This window comes from Myotis yumanensis, unplaced genomic scaffold, assembly GCF_028538775.1.
Source record: "Myotis yumanensis isolate MYYU_CA2020_CCGP unplaced genomic scaffold, mMyoYum1.0.hap1 SCAF_11, whole genome shotgun sequence".
Taxonomy (NCBI): Eukaryota; Metazoa; Chordata; class Mammalia; order Chiroptera; family Vespertilionidae; genus Myotis; species Myotis yumanensis.
Window position 1 is genome coordinate 23,707,075 of NW_027223762.1, and position 15,920 is coordinate 23,722,994.

Genomic DNA, 15,920 nt, shown 5'->3' on the forward strand with positions numbered 1-15,920 from the left:
CTGGGCCAACTTTCCCATGGTTCCGTATGATAGCTGTTTGTCCTATAGTTGGTAGTTTCGATGTTGTTGTGTGAGGCAGCACGCACAGGTCTCTTCCTTATGCCGCCATCCTGGTTCTCCTGGGTCTGCTTCTTGAGTGTGTCTCCCATGGCTGCGAGCAGTTGAAGTCTGCAATTTGTTGGGTTAGGCTGCAAAAGCGCAGGTGGAGCCTCATGATCCCGCCTGAACCAGCTCAGTGGATTTGAGAGTTTTCAGAAGCACAGGCGTTTCCTCTTGTGTCTCCAGCACAGCCCAGATGGGAATGTAAATTGCGTAGGGCGCGGTCTCAGGGAGTCGCCGGGGCGGAGTCTCAGCCACCCCTCGCCTATCCAGGACACTGGGACTTTGTGCGTCCCCCAGTGCCGGCGAGCAGCCCTGCGCCAGAGCCTCCCTTGCTTTCTGATGGCTGCAAGACCGAGCTGTCTCTCCCCATGGGACTTGGGGCCTCAGAGACCCGCCCGAACCAGCTTAGTGGATTTGAGAGTTTGTGAAAGCACAGGCATTTCTTCTTGTGCCACCGGCACAGCTTGGATGGGGATGTAAAGTGAGTAGGGTGGGGTCCAGGGAGTCACCAGCACGGAGCAGATAGCATTGGCGGCGTCTCTGAGCCCCTCTCCTCCCGGGGACATCGGGACTTTGTGTCCCCCAGTGCTGGCGAGCAGCCGCGCGCCAGAGCCTCCCTCCCTTTCTGATGGCTGCAAGGCCGTGCGGCCGTGCCCTCTCTCCTCGTGGGGCCTGGGGCCTCAGAGACCTGTCCGAATCAGTTCAGTGGATTTGAGAGTTTGTAAAAGCACAGTCATTCCCTCTTGTGCCTCTGGCACAGCCGGGATGGGGATGTAAATTGAGTAGGGCGGGGTCTCAGGGAGTTGCCAGCGCAGAGGAAGAAATAGCGATGGCAGCGTCTCCGCACCCCTCGCCTCCCTGGGACACCAGGACTTCATGTCCCTCAGTGCCGGCGAGCAGCGGTGCGTCAGAGCTTCCCTCGCTTTCCAACTGCTGCAAGGCTGTGGCCGCCTCTCCCCGTGGGATCTGGGGCCCCAGAGACCCGCCCTGAGTAAGCCCAGAGGATTCGAGGGTTCGTAACCGCTTCCGATTGAAAAAAAAACGCGAATCCATTTGCAGCCCGCCTGGCGTGTGACTGCGTACCTCTGTTTTTGGTGCCTCCGTAGCTCCCACTCCGTCTCACTGCGCTTCTTTCTTTTCTTCCAGTTGTAGATCTCCCACTGGGCCAACTTCCCCATGGTTCTGAGTGGTGGTTGTTTGCCTCATAGTTGGTCGTTTCAATGATGCTGTGAGAGAGCAGCATGCACAGGTCCACTCCCTATGCCGCCATCTTGGTTCTCCCTGTAATAACATATCCTTGAAATGTCAGGGTAACTTGTAACTTTCCCTTCTTTCCAGACCCCTTAGGCCACAACCAAATGCCCTGGGTGCCAGGACAGGAGACAATAAATTCCTTCATTGTTATTGTTATCATGTTCATTGTTGACTGTGAACTATCCTGCACCCACCTAAGTATGTGTCTACCATTTTGTATTTATCCAATCCCAGAGGCTACCCCCCGCCCCTTTGCTTTCTCCCACCTCTCTAATCTATCACCAATGGATTTCATGTAACCCACCTAAGACTCCTTCTTTGATTACAAAAATAGGTGAAAAACTGCCATTCTCCAGAGCATTATCCCAATACGTTGAGATTCTGCTTCCCAGCAATTGTCGATAGTTTGGCTCAAATAAACTCACAAAAATTCTTTACAGGTTTGAATGTTTTTACGTTAACAGCTTCATGTCCATACCCTAAACCCCATGTTTTTTCACTAATCCAATTTAAATGCTATAAAGGCCTTCCCAGCAATTCTTTCCTTTCGCCTTGAATATGTTTTCTCAAAATCAGTTCTCAGTAGAAATGAAAAATGACTTGGGGGGTAGGGGGGTGTTTGTTTGTTTGTTTGTTTTTGGTGATGTGCTTTTTACCAAGCACACTAAACTCTAAACTCACAGAAACAGCACCCCCCCCAAAAAAAATTTTGACTGTAAGTTTAAGGAAATAAAGCTGTTGTTAGTTTAAATTAGAATTTAGCATACCAAAACCCCATGGATTTGTTTTAAAAAGCAGCTTTCTATGCTAATGGCTCATTTCCAAGGACTCTGATTCCTGAAGAGCTATTGAAATGACCCACGAGTGGGCCTTACTACATACAGATTTATCCAAAGTAAACCTAAACTTCACTGGATAATTTTTGCAATAAGACTTTCTAAATTTCTATTCTCCTATATCTAAGATCCTTGGTTGGTAAGGATCAGTTTCTGAGATTGTTTAGAGATTTTTTTTTTCCTTCTTAATTTGTAGTCTTGTGTTGCCTTTTGCAATGATTCCAGAAGGCCTGGCACTGTCTGCTACAATCACTGTCTGCCCCACAATTTCTAGTTCTGAAAGAACACTAGAGAACACATTACAGTCCGGGATTATGGGGAGGAAACCCAGTCATCATAATAAGCAATAGTAATTTGCTATTTACTATTCACCTACTTTTTATTGTGCTATATAGGTTTAAGATAGAGAATAATAAGGGTCAAGGTGAATCAATATTCTACAAAATCTTTCGAAATAATCCCTACCCTAGAGGAATTTACAAGCAGGGCTAGGGACTAGATACAGTCACAAGAGACAAACCCATACAAGCCCTGGCTGGTTGGCTCAGTTGGTTGGAATGTCATCCCACGGTTGTCAGCCAAAAGGTTGCGGTTCAATTCCCATTCAGAGCACATACCTAGGTTGCAGGTTTCATCCCCGGTTGGGGCACGTATGGGAGGCAGCTGATCAATGTTTCTCTCACATCTCACATAGATGTTTCTCTCTCTTATTCTCTCTCTAAAATCAATAAAAACATATTTTCTGGTGGGGATTAAAAGAGAGAGACAGACAGACAGACAGATCGACCAACCTATATAAGATAGTCTAGATTCAAGGGTTGGTAGTAGGTCCACTGCACAGTGAGAATGAGAATAGGAATTGGCCAGCATAGTAGAGTTGGACATTGACTCTCCTCTCTTCCACCAGGGGTATCTGCTTTTCAGCTGGGGAAGAAAAAATAAATAAATATCCTACCAAGCCCAAGCAGGTTTGGCTCAGTGGATAGAGTGTCTGCCCACAGACTGAAGGGTCCTGGGTTTGATTCTGATCAAGGGCATGTACTGTACCTTGGTTGCAGGCTTGATGCCCGGCCCTGGTCAGGGTGCTTACAGGAGGCAAATAATCGATGTGTCTTTCTCACATCGATGTACCTCTCTTTCTGTCTCTCTCCTTCCCTTCCACTCTCTCTAATGGGAAAGTAGCCTCAAAAATGTCCTCAGGTGAAGATTAACCAAAAATGAAAGAAAGAAAGGAAGGAAGGAAGGAAGGGAGGGAGGGAGGGAGGGAGGAAGGAAGGAAGGAAGGAAGGAAGGAAGGAAGGAAGGAAGGAAGGAAGGAAGGAAGAGCCTAGCAAGGTTTTAGACATCAGACATCTGAGAAAAATACTAGTAAAAGTTGGGACAGGGTCCTCTAAAATTGATGTGAGTGGTGACCTACTTCAAAGGCAAGTAAGACTGTCTAGAAAGCAGTTCCCTCAGAATTTTGTAAGAGAGCTATTCCCACTAAAATCTGTCAAGGAAATTTTGTAATCACTAAGCATAAACCAGGCCCTACCACAAAAACTGCCTTTTCTCTCCAGGACCTTGCGCAAGCTATTGTTTACCTTTGGTTCTTAAGTGCTGAATTCCAAGAAACACAAGGGTTTAGCCTGGGGTAATCTGGACACCCACCTGAGACTATGCAGTACAGTTTGGGAGTAATGAAAACATGTTTTGGATTTGCTTGGAGGTTACTTATTTTATTGCTCCAAAGCACACAGCTCCTCACATGATAGTCATTGGTATGTTATCATTTGTATGTTATTGTCTGTGTTTTCAAGTCATTTCCCTATGGGTTTTACCTCCCCAGGGAGACTATAATAATAGTAATAACATATATTCATTGATCATCTACTATGTGCCAGGCACTAGGTCAAGGCTTTTATATGTATTTGTATATTCGATTCGCATTTCAGCTCAATGAGACATCGCTAATTATGCTCTTTTTATAAATGAGAAGATCAGCCCTGCCCATTGTGCCTCAATTGGTTGGGCATTGTCCTGTGCACTGAAAGGTTGCTGGTTTGATTCCTGATCAAGGCACATGCCTGGGTTGTGGGCTGGATCCCCAGTATGGGCCATGCAGGAGGCTGCCAATCAAAGATACACTCTCACATTGATGTTTCTTCTCCCTTTCTCTCTCTCTAAAAATCAATAAACTATTCTTTTAAAAAATCTTAAATGAGAAGATTAAGGTATAGAGAAGTTAAATAACTCATCCAAAGTCACATCAGCTATTAAATTGCAGTTCCAGGATTTAAACCCAGTACCCTTAAAGACATCCATATACCACCAACTCAAAGCAAAGATCTCTTTTTCCTCCACAATGGTGGTTAGTGCAAGACTTTAAATAATTGAGAAGGTACCTGGGTTTGATTCTGGTCAAGGGCACATGCCCAGGTTGCGGGCTCAATCCTCAGTGGTGGGTGTGCAGGGGGCAGCCGATCAATGATCCCCTCTCATCATTGATGTTTCTATCTCTCTCTCCCTCTCCCTTTCTCTCTGAAATTAATATATATATATATATTAAAAAGAATACAAATTCTTAATATAGATGCAACTGTCTGCACTGAATTTTGCACCCACTAAATTGTAAGATACTTGTATCTAAGTCTAGGAACTAAGTATTAGTCATTGTAGTCTCTCCTTCTGCAACTTCTTCCTTTACCTATATACTGCCTAACAATGCCTGACAAAGTACTCAATAAACCCTGGCCAGGCATATCAGTTGGTTAGAGCACTGCCCCTACATGTCAAGGTTGCAAGTTTGATTCCCGGTCAGGGTACATGCAAGAATCAATCAATGAATGTATAAATAAGTGGAACAACAAATCTCTCTCCTTTCCTCTCTCTATAAAATCAATAAATAAAATTTTAAAAAATAAAATAGTAGACTAACTCTTGGGCTAAAGACTATACTGGAGTAAAGAAAAGTCCTTCCTCCTACTAGAAAAGTAATCTAAAGCTCCGGCCACACAGAAGGTGGGTCACCATTCTAAAAATCAAATGTACTTTTGGAAATTCAAACATTTTGTTCCATAAAGTTAATCACCGTGCAAAGGCAGAGAGTCTGTTTCAGATTAGAGAATGCATAAACTGAAACTGAGCCCTATTTTATAAATTTGCATATTAGCCCTGCCCATCCACTTTCCATTATCAAAAACTCTCATTCCCAAACATTAAAACGCATTGGCTTTAATAGGCTTGTCTCAATAATTCAGCCAGAAACTTAGAGACTTCCTGCAAAATATAGTATAAGAGATTGGTAAGCAGAGAAAGGACTGCCTCTGTTTCCCAAATGAGAAAGGGGCTTCTTGTTAAGTGAGGTAGAAAGGGCTTGTAGATGCATTCCCAAACTTGGCTTGTCCTGTTACTTTTTCAGTCTGGCTGGGAGCAGAGCATCATTCCAAAGTGCTAGTCTCATGCTGAAGACATAGTTACAGCCCAGAGAAAGTCTGTCTGCCTTATGTGTAAAAGAAAAAACAGATTCAAGGGCTTAACATCCTGAGTTTTGAATAACTATTGAACAGATCTTAAAAAGGCATCATTGAAGCCTGAGGAAATTAATTGTGCAGATTTTTCAAGGAAATGGGTGTTCAGGCATAAAAGGATTACATACATTTAAATTGATCTTACATGAAGTAAGATTATGGGACCTACATATTAAACTAGAATATAATTTTTCTCTTTAGCTGAAAACTGAAATGCAATGTTTTCCCCCACTTATATTTTACAAATCCTTGAAGTAATTTGTAGTAAATGCAATTAAAAGCGAAATTAAGAAGAAAATCCAGAACCATAGATAAAATATTGTATCTATTACATGGCTCACTGTTCTGCTCATCACCTGTCTGGCAAATTCGCTGGCTAAAAGTCAATCTGTTGCATTCATTAGCAGAATTTTCTCCTAGTGAGTTTATCTCCCTTGAGTAGTGTCTAGGGCAGTGATGGCGAACCTATGACACGCGTGTCAGAGGTGACATGCGAACTCATTTTTTTGGTTGATTTTTCTTTGTTAAATGGCATTTAAATATATAAAATAAATATCAAAAATATAAATCTTTGTTTTACTATGGTTGCAAATATCAAAAAATTTCTATATGTGACACAGCACCAGAGTTAAGTTAGGGTTTTTCAAAATGCTGACACGCTGAGCTCAAAAGGTTCACCATCACTGGTCTAGGGACCACCTCAGAGGCCTAAAATATTCATTTAATAGCCTGAGATCCAAGCATAGAGACCCTGAAGGGTTCATTCAAACCCTAATGATGGCATGACTGGCTAGGTTGAAGGAAGGGATGAAAGGCAGCACAGTGGGGCCAGGTTTATTTTGTCCATCACCACAGGGAGCCATATCTGGAGACTCTGTACATCATAACTAATATTTTGTAGTACCTTTGCTCCATCTTTCAGCTTAATGAGCTGAAACTATCCTGCAAATGATTGGCTTGAAACACTCATCCAGGATGCCTATAGTCAGAATTTTAATACTAGAAGCTTCACACACTAACTGAATTCAATTTTGGAAAAGCAATGTGTGTCAGATTACCCTTTGTTTAAGTGTGTGTGTGTGTGTGTGTGTGTGTGTGTGTGGTTGCTATTTTTGCTTTAAAGTCTGATTTATTGAGTATAATTTACATAAAGTAAAACTCAACTTTTTATTCTGACAAACACATACAGTCATGTAACCACCACCACAAGTAATATATAAAACATCTCTATTGCCTAAAAATGCCCTTTGGGGTCCACCTTCTCTTACATGCTCAGCCCCTGGCAAGAGCTCATCTGTTCTTGGTTCCAATAATTACAACTTTTCTGGATTGTCATGTAAACAGAAGCACAATTCTTTTTCTTAGTAGAATGCATTCGGGATTAATCCATGTTGTTGCATGTATCACTGGTTTGTTTCTTTCTATTGCCGGTTAGCTTTCCATTGTGTGGGCATACTACAGTTGATCTGTTTAGCAGCTGATGGACACTTAGGGTTTTTTCCACTTTTTGGACATCATTAATAATGCTGCTATAAAAATTGATGTGTAAGTTTTTGTGTGGACATATGTTTTCATTTCTCTTGAGTAAGCAAATAACTATGAACAGGATTGCTGAGTCATATGATGAGTATTTATTTTTATAAGAAACTACTAAATTGGTTTTCAGAATGCTATTTTGCATTCCCACCAGCAATGCAGGAGAGATCCAGTTGGTTCACAAACTTGCCAGGACTTGATATTGTCACATTTGTTTGTTTTTCTTTTGCCATTTAATTGGTATTTAGGAGTATCTCACTAAGGTTTTCCTTTGCATTCCTTAATGATTAATATAATGTATTTATTTCTCACCAATATATCTTCTTAGGTAAAGTGCCTGTTCAAATCTTGTGACAAATTTAAACTGGATTTTTTTGATTGTTGAATCATGAGAGTCCTTCATTTGCTGTGGATACTGGGCCTTCATAAAATATGACACTTGGCTTTGAGATTAACAAGTTATCACAGGCAGCTGCCGCATAACAGCACACAGAAAAATGATTCCATCAAGAGGCTAGCTAATAGATGGTATCAAAACCACCAACATTCCTACACACGTGAATTTTCCTGAAACCAATGTCACTGTAAACAGAAACATTCTTTGCAGAAAAATGATCTAATTTCACAGTGAAAGATGATAAAAGTATGAGCCTAAGATACATAAATTTATCACCTTAAAGGAATGCATTAAAATTGAGAAAGTGGCATCCATAAACTTTAGTGATACTGTGGGAAGTTAGTGAAACCATCATCTTCACACAGCCTAACTGGGTATTTTGTCCAGACTACACCGTGATCTGAATGTAAGAAAATCCAAATAGTTTACCAAGAAACTCCTGTTGGATCCTGCAAGTTAGAGTTTAACAGAAGTAGGTATTGCATATGTAAGAGTCTTTAATAACTTTCTGCCATGAGCTTTATCAGTTAGGATACCCAGGTCTATAATTCCTATAATTTTCAGGCCTGTTTCTGGAAAGCATTAGCTAGTACTTCTTAAATTTTAATGCACATATGAATCACTGGCAGAGCTTTTTAAAAATGATGATTCCTATCTCTAGCCCCAAGATCCAAATTTAATGAGTTTAAGGTAGGGTCTACGTGCGTGAGGACACCAAGAGGTTCTTCTACACAATACCCAAAGACAAGTCTAATTCTTACTGTACACTTGATTTAGGAAACTTAGAGGTAGTTACATACTTTTTTCAATTAAACCTTCATGTATTAGTTATCTATTGCTACTTAACAAACCACCCCCCAAATTTTTTTAATGTTGTAAATATTTTATTTATTATATATATTATTGGTTTCAGAAAGGAAGGGAGAGGGAGAGAGAGAGATAGAAACATCAGTGATGAGAGAGAATCATTGATTGGCTGCCTCCTGCAAGCTCCCTACTGGGGATTGAGCCCACAACCCGGCATGTGCCCTTGATCAAAATTGAACTTGGGACCCCTCAGGTTGTGTCGCTCTATCCCCTGAGCCAAACCAGCTAGGGCAAATGTTGCAAATATTTTACATAATCTCCTGGTAAATAAACTGGATGAACTGGATTCCAGAGAGACAGATTCTGGATAAATAAGTGTGCATATTCAAAGGTATATTAAAAATAATGTCCCCAGACTGTTTCATAACATAGTAAAAACTTCCAGGTATAAGATAAATAAGTTTTAGGGATGTAATTTACAACAGAATGACTATAGTTAACAATATTATATTGTATCTTTAAAAATTACTAAGATAATAGACCTTAGAAGTTCTCATCACAAGGAAATGTTTTGTTAGTTGCACATTAAATAATCAATTTTACTAAAAGTAAATTTAGATAAAATTAGGCCTATTCTAATTCTAGTAAGTCTTGTATTTGTACCCCCAACACACAAACCACCAAAAATTGTTCATTTTACTGCTGGGCCTTTAAGCCTGCCAATCAAAGGGAACCACAAATGCCAATAGGAATTGATGGTAATCATCTTGGAAACTGCTCTTATCCACACCCAACCAGCACTGGTTTGGATCTCATCTCTGTCAACTTGAAAAGCTGTGGCCCTGGAAATTCTACTTCTAGCCGGCATTAGACTTTTTGAGCTCTATTTGGAAAAGGCCTGAAATCTCAGCTCTGCTTTGGTTAATAGCTATTCTTTGCTCCCAGGATGGCTAGGATTTTTGCTTACTTGAGGTTTAATATTATTTTTGCACATATAAAACATTCAGAGTGGTCTGGCAAGTGGCTATTTGCATTTCTAAATGTCATCTTTAGCAGGAATGGATTAGCAACACTGTTTTAATGACACGTGCAACCTGCTAACATCTTGCAGTCATTCATTGCAGTTGCCTCCTGGTTCATGTAGCAAACACCATATATGAGCTATCATGGTAACTCAATTGTTGCCAAGTACATGGGTGACAAACTGTTTTTCTTTTCAAGACGTTTGTCCTCTCACCTCTCTAGATGCTGCTGGAAAGACTAATAAAAGCATAGAATCTGATATATTTATATCTTGTCTTATGGAACAATTTCATAACAATTCAGTAGAAAGATCTCATTACAATGAGAATAACAGTTATACTGAAATTACTTTTAACCAACAAACATCGGGTTGATGACTTACAAATGACACAAACCTAGGGATGGTGTCACATGGGACTTTGGATGAAGAGTGGTGCATGCAATGGCACAGCCTACCTTCGCAGTGCTCATTGACCAATCCTAGGAACAAAAGCAAATTTGAACAAAATAGTGTTGTCAAGAAGACTCATGTCCAGTTGCACTTTTTATTTTTTATTATTATTTATTTATTTATTTATTTTTAAAAATATATTTTATTGATTTTACAAAGAGGGAGAGAGATAGAGAGTTAGAAACATCGATGAGAGAGAAACATCGATCAGCTGCTTCCTGCACACCTCCTACTGGGGATGTGCCCACAACCAAGGTACATGCCCTTGACCGGAATCGAACCTGGGACCTTTCAGTCCGCAGGCCGACGCTCTATCCACTGAGCCAAACCAGTTACGGCAAGTTGCACTTTTTAAATTTTAAGATATTCTTCAAATGTTTTATTAGTTAACATAGTTTTGTAATTCAAAATGTGAAAGATACAAAAGGAGATGCTATAGAAATTCTGTTGCCTCTGTTCACCAGCCACTTAGTACCCCTCCCTAGGAGTAATCTACCAGTTTCTTGCATATCCTCCCAGAGAAAATTCTTTGCATATACAGTCAAATGAAACAATATATTTGATCAAACCTAGGATGTCATTGATTGCAAAATACACTGTTATTGTTATTATTATTAACTAGAGGCCTGGTGCACAAAATTTATGCATGGGTAGGGTCCCTAGCAGCTGCTGGCTGGGGGCACCTCCCTTCTGCCAGCCAGGTGAAGGGCCTCCCTTCCCCTGGCCGCATGCCACCACCACCGCTGCTGGCCCCGGCCCCTGGTCAAACTCCCGGTCGAGGGGACAATTTGCATATTATGTAGGATTACATATATTATTAACATATATGCTATTATATTATATAAAATTACATAGTATATATAATATACATATTATAATATAATTATACTAGAGGCCTGGTACACGAATTTGTGCACAGGTGGGGTCCCTCGGCCTGGCCAGCAACTGGGGCCATCGGGCCGTCTCGCCCAGTCCTGATTGGGGCTGATCGAGGCTGGCCACGGGGAGGGACCACAGGAGGTTGGCTAGCCCAGGCTGTGGGAGTGCATATGCCCTCTGGTGGTCAGTGCACATCATAGTGACCGGTCGACTGGTCATTCAGTCATTCTGTCATTGCTTAGGCATATATATATATATATATATATATATATATATATATATATATAGTTTATTAGCATTTTGAAAGTAAAAATGTCATACTTCAAAAAAATTTTAAAGAAAAAGAGGTGATTAGGAGGAATCAGAATAGGTTCGCCAGAAATGTTTTGCCACACCTAGGTTGTGGCTAAGGTGTGGGGGAAGAACTGGAGAGATGGTTGGTTGCTGTACTCTATCACCAGTCAATTGACTGTTCCCTTCACCTGTGCTCCAAGTGAAGAACAATAGACATACTATGAAGAACAACAGACATAACTGGGTGAAAATTGGGACTGGATTCATGCCCTGTCTCTGTCACTACTTAATGACCTTGGGCCCATCACTTCATTGTGTTTTTCCTTCTCTAAAATAAGGAGATTGCATTTATTGATTCCTGAGTTATGCTCTATGAATTACATTTTAACTATAATCTGGTTGTAAACTATATAATACATAACTATATACTATAAATATAATCTGAAAAATTTAGAAGATATAGAGTGTGTTTATGTAAGAAAAATATCGGATGTTTTTATTTATTTTTTTAAATAGGGATATTGTATTTAATTTTTTTATTTTAGAGAGAGAGAGAGAGAGAGGAAGGGAGAGAGAGGTAGAGAGAGAGAGAGAGAGAGAGAGAGAGAGAGAGAGACATCTATTTGTTGTTCCACTTATTTATGCATTCATTGATTGCTTCTTGTATGTGCCCTGACCAGGGATTGAACCCACAACCTTGTTGTATTGGGATAATGTTCTAACCAGCTGAGCTACCCAGCCAGGGCTGTCTTTGGAATTTTCATGGAATGATCATCATGCCTATGTGAATTCCCCCATGGACATATATTAAACTTTGATTTTCTCCTGTTAATCTATCTCTGCTAATTTGGTTAGTAGTCCAGCTAACATCCGGATGGGGCAAGCATTTTCACAGTGATCTTATTTTCATCTGCACTGGCTTCTGGAATCTTCAGTGCACTGTTGTATACCTTCTCTTGTTTGCCAGGGATGACTCGCCTCTTTTGTATGGATGAGGAGGACACTGAGGCTCAGTGCCATTCAGTGACTCACTCTGAATCACACAGCTGCTAACTGTCAGGCAGGGACCTAGAACCTGGATCCAATCCATGTTCTAAAAGAATTGTCCCAAGGAAAGTTGAGCTGCAGGTAAATAGATCCTGCTGGGCGGTGACCAGGGGAGTTTTGGGTAAACTTCAAAGCTAATCAGAGCAAACAAACCAGTGAAGGAAAGACTAGTTTTAATGCGTATTCCCAGAACAGTTCTCCAGAGATAGCCTTGCACCTGCCTTTTCTGAACCAAGCTTGTTAATGGAAGGAACAAGTGTGTGGTTGCTTGGTTTGGAAACTGGACAGTGTCCTGGAAAAGAAAATTCTCTCCTAAGGGCGATAGGGCAGTGAGAAGGAAGCAAGATTTTAGCAAACTTTAGGATGCAAGAGATAAATTGGTGATAGTAACCCAGAAATTGGGGGTTTAAAAACTTATATTCATTTTGGCGAGCTTAACCTTTTTCTCTGAGCTGGTGCTCCTGGGAAATGTGTTTCAAGAATTGGAGGGAAAGCCGAAACCGGTTTGGCTCAGTGGATAGAGCATCGGCCTGCAGACTGAGAGGTCCCAGGTTCGATTCCGGTCAAGGGCATGTACCTTGGTTGCGGGCACATTCCCAGTGGGAGATGTGCAGGAGGCAGCTGATCGATGTTTCTCTCTCATCGATGTTTCTAACTCTCTATCCCTCTCCCTTCCTCTCTGTAAAAAATCAATAAAATATTTAAAAAAAAAAAAAAAAAAAGAATTGGAGGGAAAGAGTGAGTCTGGCTCTGTTCTTTGTTGTGCCACCCCGGAAGCTACTGGCCCAGGTAGACAGGGCGAACATATCTTTTCCAGGGTGGCGCATTCTGCAGGCGAGGGAGGGGGACTGAAGCACAGGGAGGTGGAAAAGGAAAAGTCAACAGCACCACCTCCTTTTACAAACAGAGTTTTGGCTCACACCTATACTGGTCACCAGATCTGGGTTTAAACATGCCTCCCTAACCCGAGATAGGCAACTGTTCTTATCTTTTCATTCCCAAGTGATCCATGGTCCCAGAGTTACTGGGTAGCTCAGGTCCCCAGTGAGCCCCGTTAAAGCTCTGTCGTTTCATATGTACAGTGGCGTTCTTGCCTTAACAGTTAGCCCAGACTCATCTCGTCAGAGGTTTGGTTGTTTCTTTCCAGGGACTTCGGAGACATTTTTCTGTTGCCTGTGGGGACAGAGTGACAGAATGCTTCCTTCATTCATCCTTCGTCTTCAGTATTGAGCCTTTTCTAACTTCCACAGAGGGTAGCAATTTTGTGTATGTAGAAAACATGGGCTTTGGAGCCAAATAGACCACTTTGAATCTTCTCTCTAGTACTTACAAACTGTGTGATCATGGGCACATTACAGCCCCCCCCCCCGCCCCCCAGTTTCCCCATAATGGAACACTACTACCACTTACCTCTTACGCTTTTTGTGAACATTGAATAAGATTGTGTATGTAAATACCTAACACAAGATCAGACTCACAGTACTTGCTCAGCAAATATTAGTTCCTTTGCCCTAAACTTCTATTCCTATCTCGTTGCCAGTCTTTGGCTATGTCAGCTACCTGAGCAGAGTTATCTGTGGGAGTGAATCTACCAAAAACATTCTGCTCCTTATGGAAACTGGCAGGCTCTCAGAGAGACAGGGCCCTTTGAGTTGTACACCCCGAGAATAAGAAAAGTTTGTCCTGAACAATTGCTTTCAGGACAGCAATTACACATGAATGAGCTGCTTAAAGTTGTCCTACAGCTCAGTGATGACCTTTCATTAGAAAGATTTTTTTTCTGTTTCATGTTGGATCATTTCTATTGCTATGTCTTCAAATTCACTCAGTCCTTTCTTCTACCGTGTCTAATTTGTCATTAATCCCATCCAATGTGTTTTTAGTTTCAGATATTGTTGCTTATATCTCTAGATGTCTGATTTGGGTCTTTGTAATATTCAGTCTCTATTTTACCTTTTGAAGATATGGACTTCTGTTATAATAGCTGTTTTAATACCTTTACCTCTAATTCTAACATCTGTGCCAGTTTCAACTGCTTTTTCCCCCTCATTATGGGACATATTGTCTGGCTTCTTTGCATACTTGGTAATTTTTGATTGGATGTCTGATGAATTTTAACTGGTTACACAATGGATATTTTTGTTTTTGCTTAAATATTCTTAAGCCTGAGGCACAGTGAAGTTATTTGGAAATAGTTGGATCCTTTGGGGTCTTATTTTTTTGAAATTCTTAGGCAGAGCTAGAGTCCTGCTCAGTCCAGGGGTAATTACTCCTCACCACTACGACAAGATCTTTCCAACACTCTATTGATGCCCCTTGAATCATAAGGTTTCGCCCTCCGGCTGGTTAAAAGAAGCATGATTCCTGGCCCTGTAGGAGCACCAGGCACCATTCCCTCTACTCCTTTCAATGGTTCTTTCCCAGGCAGGAAGTTCCCCCACCTGCATGCGCTAATCAGTACACAGGTGAATATTTGAGGGGGCCCTCTTCCCACATGCGGACTGGCCCCTCGGTATCGTTATCAGCTCTTCAGCACAATGTCGTACAAGCTCTAGCCCCCGGGATCACCTCAGACTGCCAGTTCCACCTCATCAGCTCAGCAGCCCTCCAGGTTCTGGAAATCCTCCCCAGGCATCAAGCTGGCTGGATGATAGGGCTTACTTTGTTTTCCACCTCCAAGGTTCATTCTCATTATGGCCTGACATCCAGCACCTCTTCATCCATCTGAGTTAAAAATGGAAGTTTTTCTCATTCTTTTACAATTTTATTATTTATTTACATCTCACATAATAAAATGGTACATGTCTTAAATTTATTCAAACTTAAATCCACATAGGTTGGGGCTTCCAGTTCTGGAAAGACAGAGTAAATAACTAAAAACCTATACAGAATGCTTGGAAAATCTATCTGAAGACTGAAAAGAAATGGTGGCAGACATATGAGGGAAGGAGACATGTGAGGGAATAACCTGGTGGTAAGTTCTCACCTTTTCCACACCTCCAGTCTGAGTTCAAACAAAGGCCAAATCCCACAACTGTGTACCAGGCATGTCCGAAGGAAAGCCTGCTCTCTCTGGTTTGAGGAGTAGAAAAGAGGACCCATGTGGGATACAGAGATTTGAGGAACTCCCCCTGCCTATTTTTTTTTTTTTACTTTTGTCTCCGCCCCAGCCCAAGGCAAGTGCCAGACACAAAACTGTAATTTTGTGATGGATGGATGGCAGCCTGGGAAGTGATGGCAGTGGATGCCAATAGGCACCTAAAACCCAGAGGGAGAAGACTGTCCTAAAAATATAGGGAGAACCCCCATTGCTTATTTTCCCTCTATGTATTCTCCTGCTACTTGGCTCCAGAGGGAGACTTAGTTGCAGAAAGTGAATGGCAGGGCAGGGAGACGAATGCTCTGGATTCCTACTCAGAATACCAGGAAGGAGGACCCTTGGAAATCAGAGAGGAGGCAGTTCAGGAAGGGATTTCATAAAGTAATGTATTAATTCGAGGCTCACGCCTGAGCTGCACATGTATAGGTAGGGCCCTACACGTATACCAAAGACTTAGAGAACTGAACTGCAGAGGAGATCACCCACACACATCCCAGACTGGTCATTGGGTGGCATTCATGTGGGACAGATCTGAATAGTACAGCAAAGTCTTTGAAAGTTAGACATTGAAATCATAGCCCATAGGAAGCAAATGAGAACTTACACACTGAACTTAATAGGACTATTGCCTGTTAAAACAGACAATATTCTCCATAGGATTTAAATGAGATATAGGATTTCATAA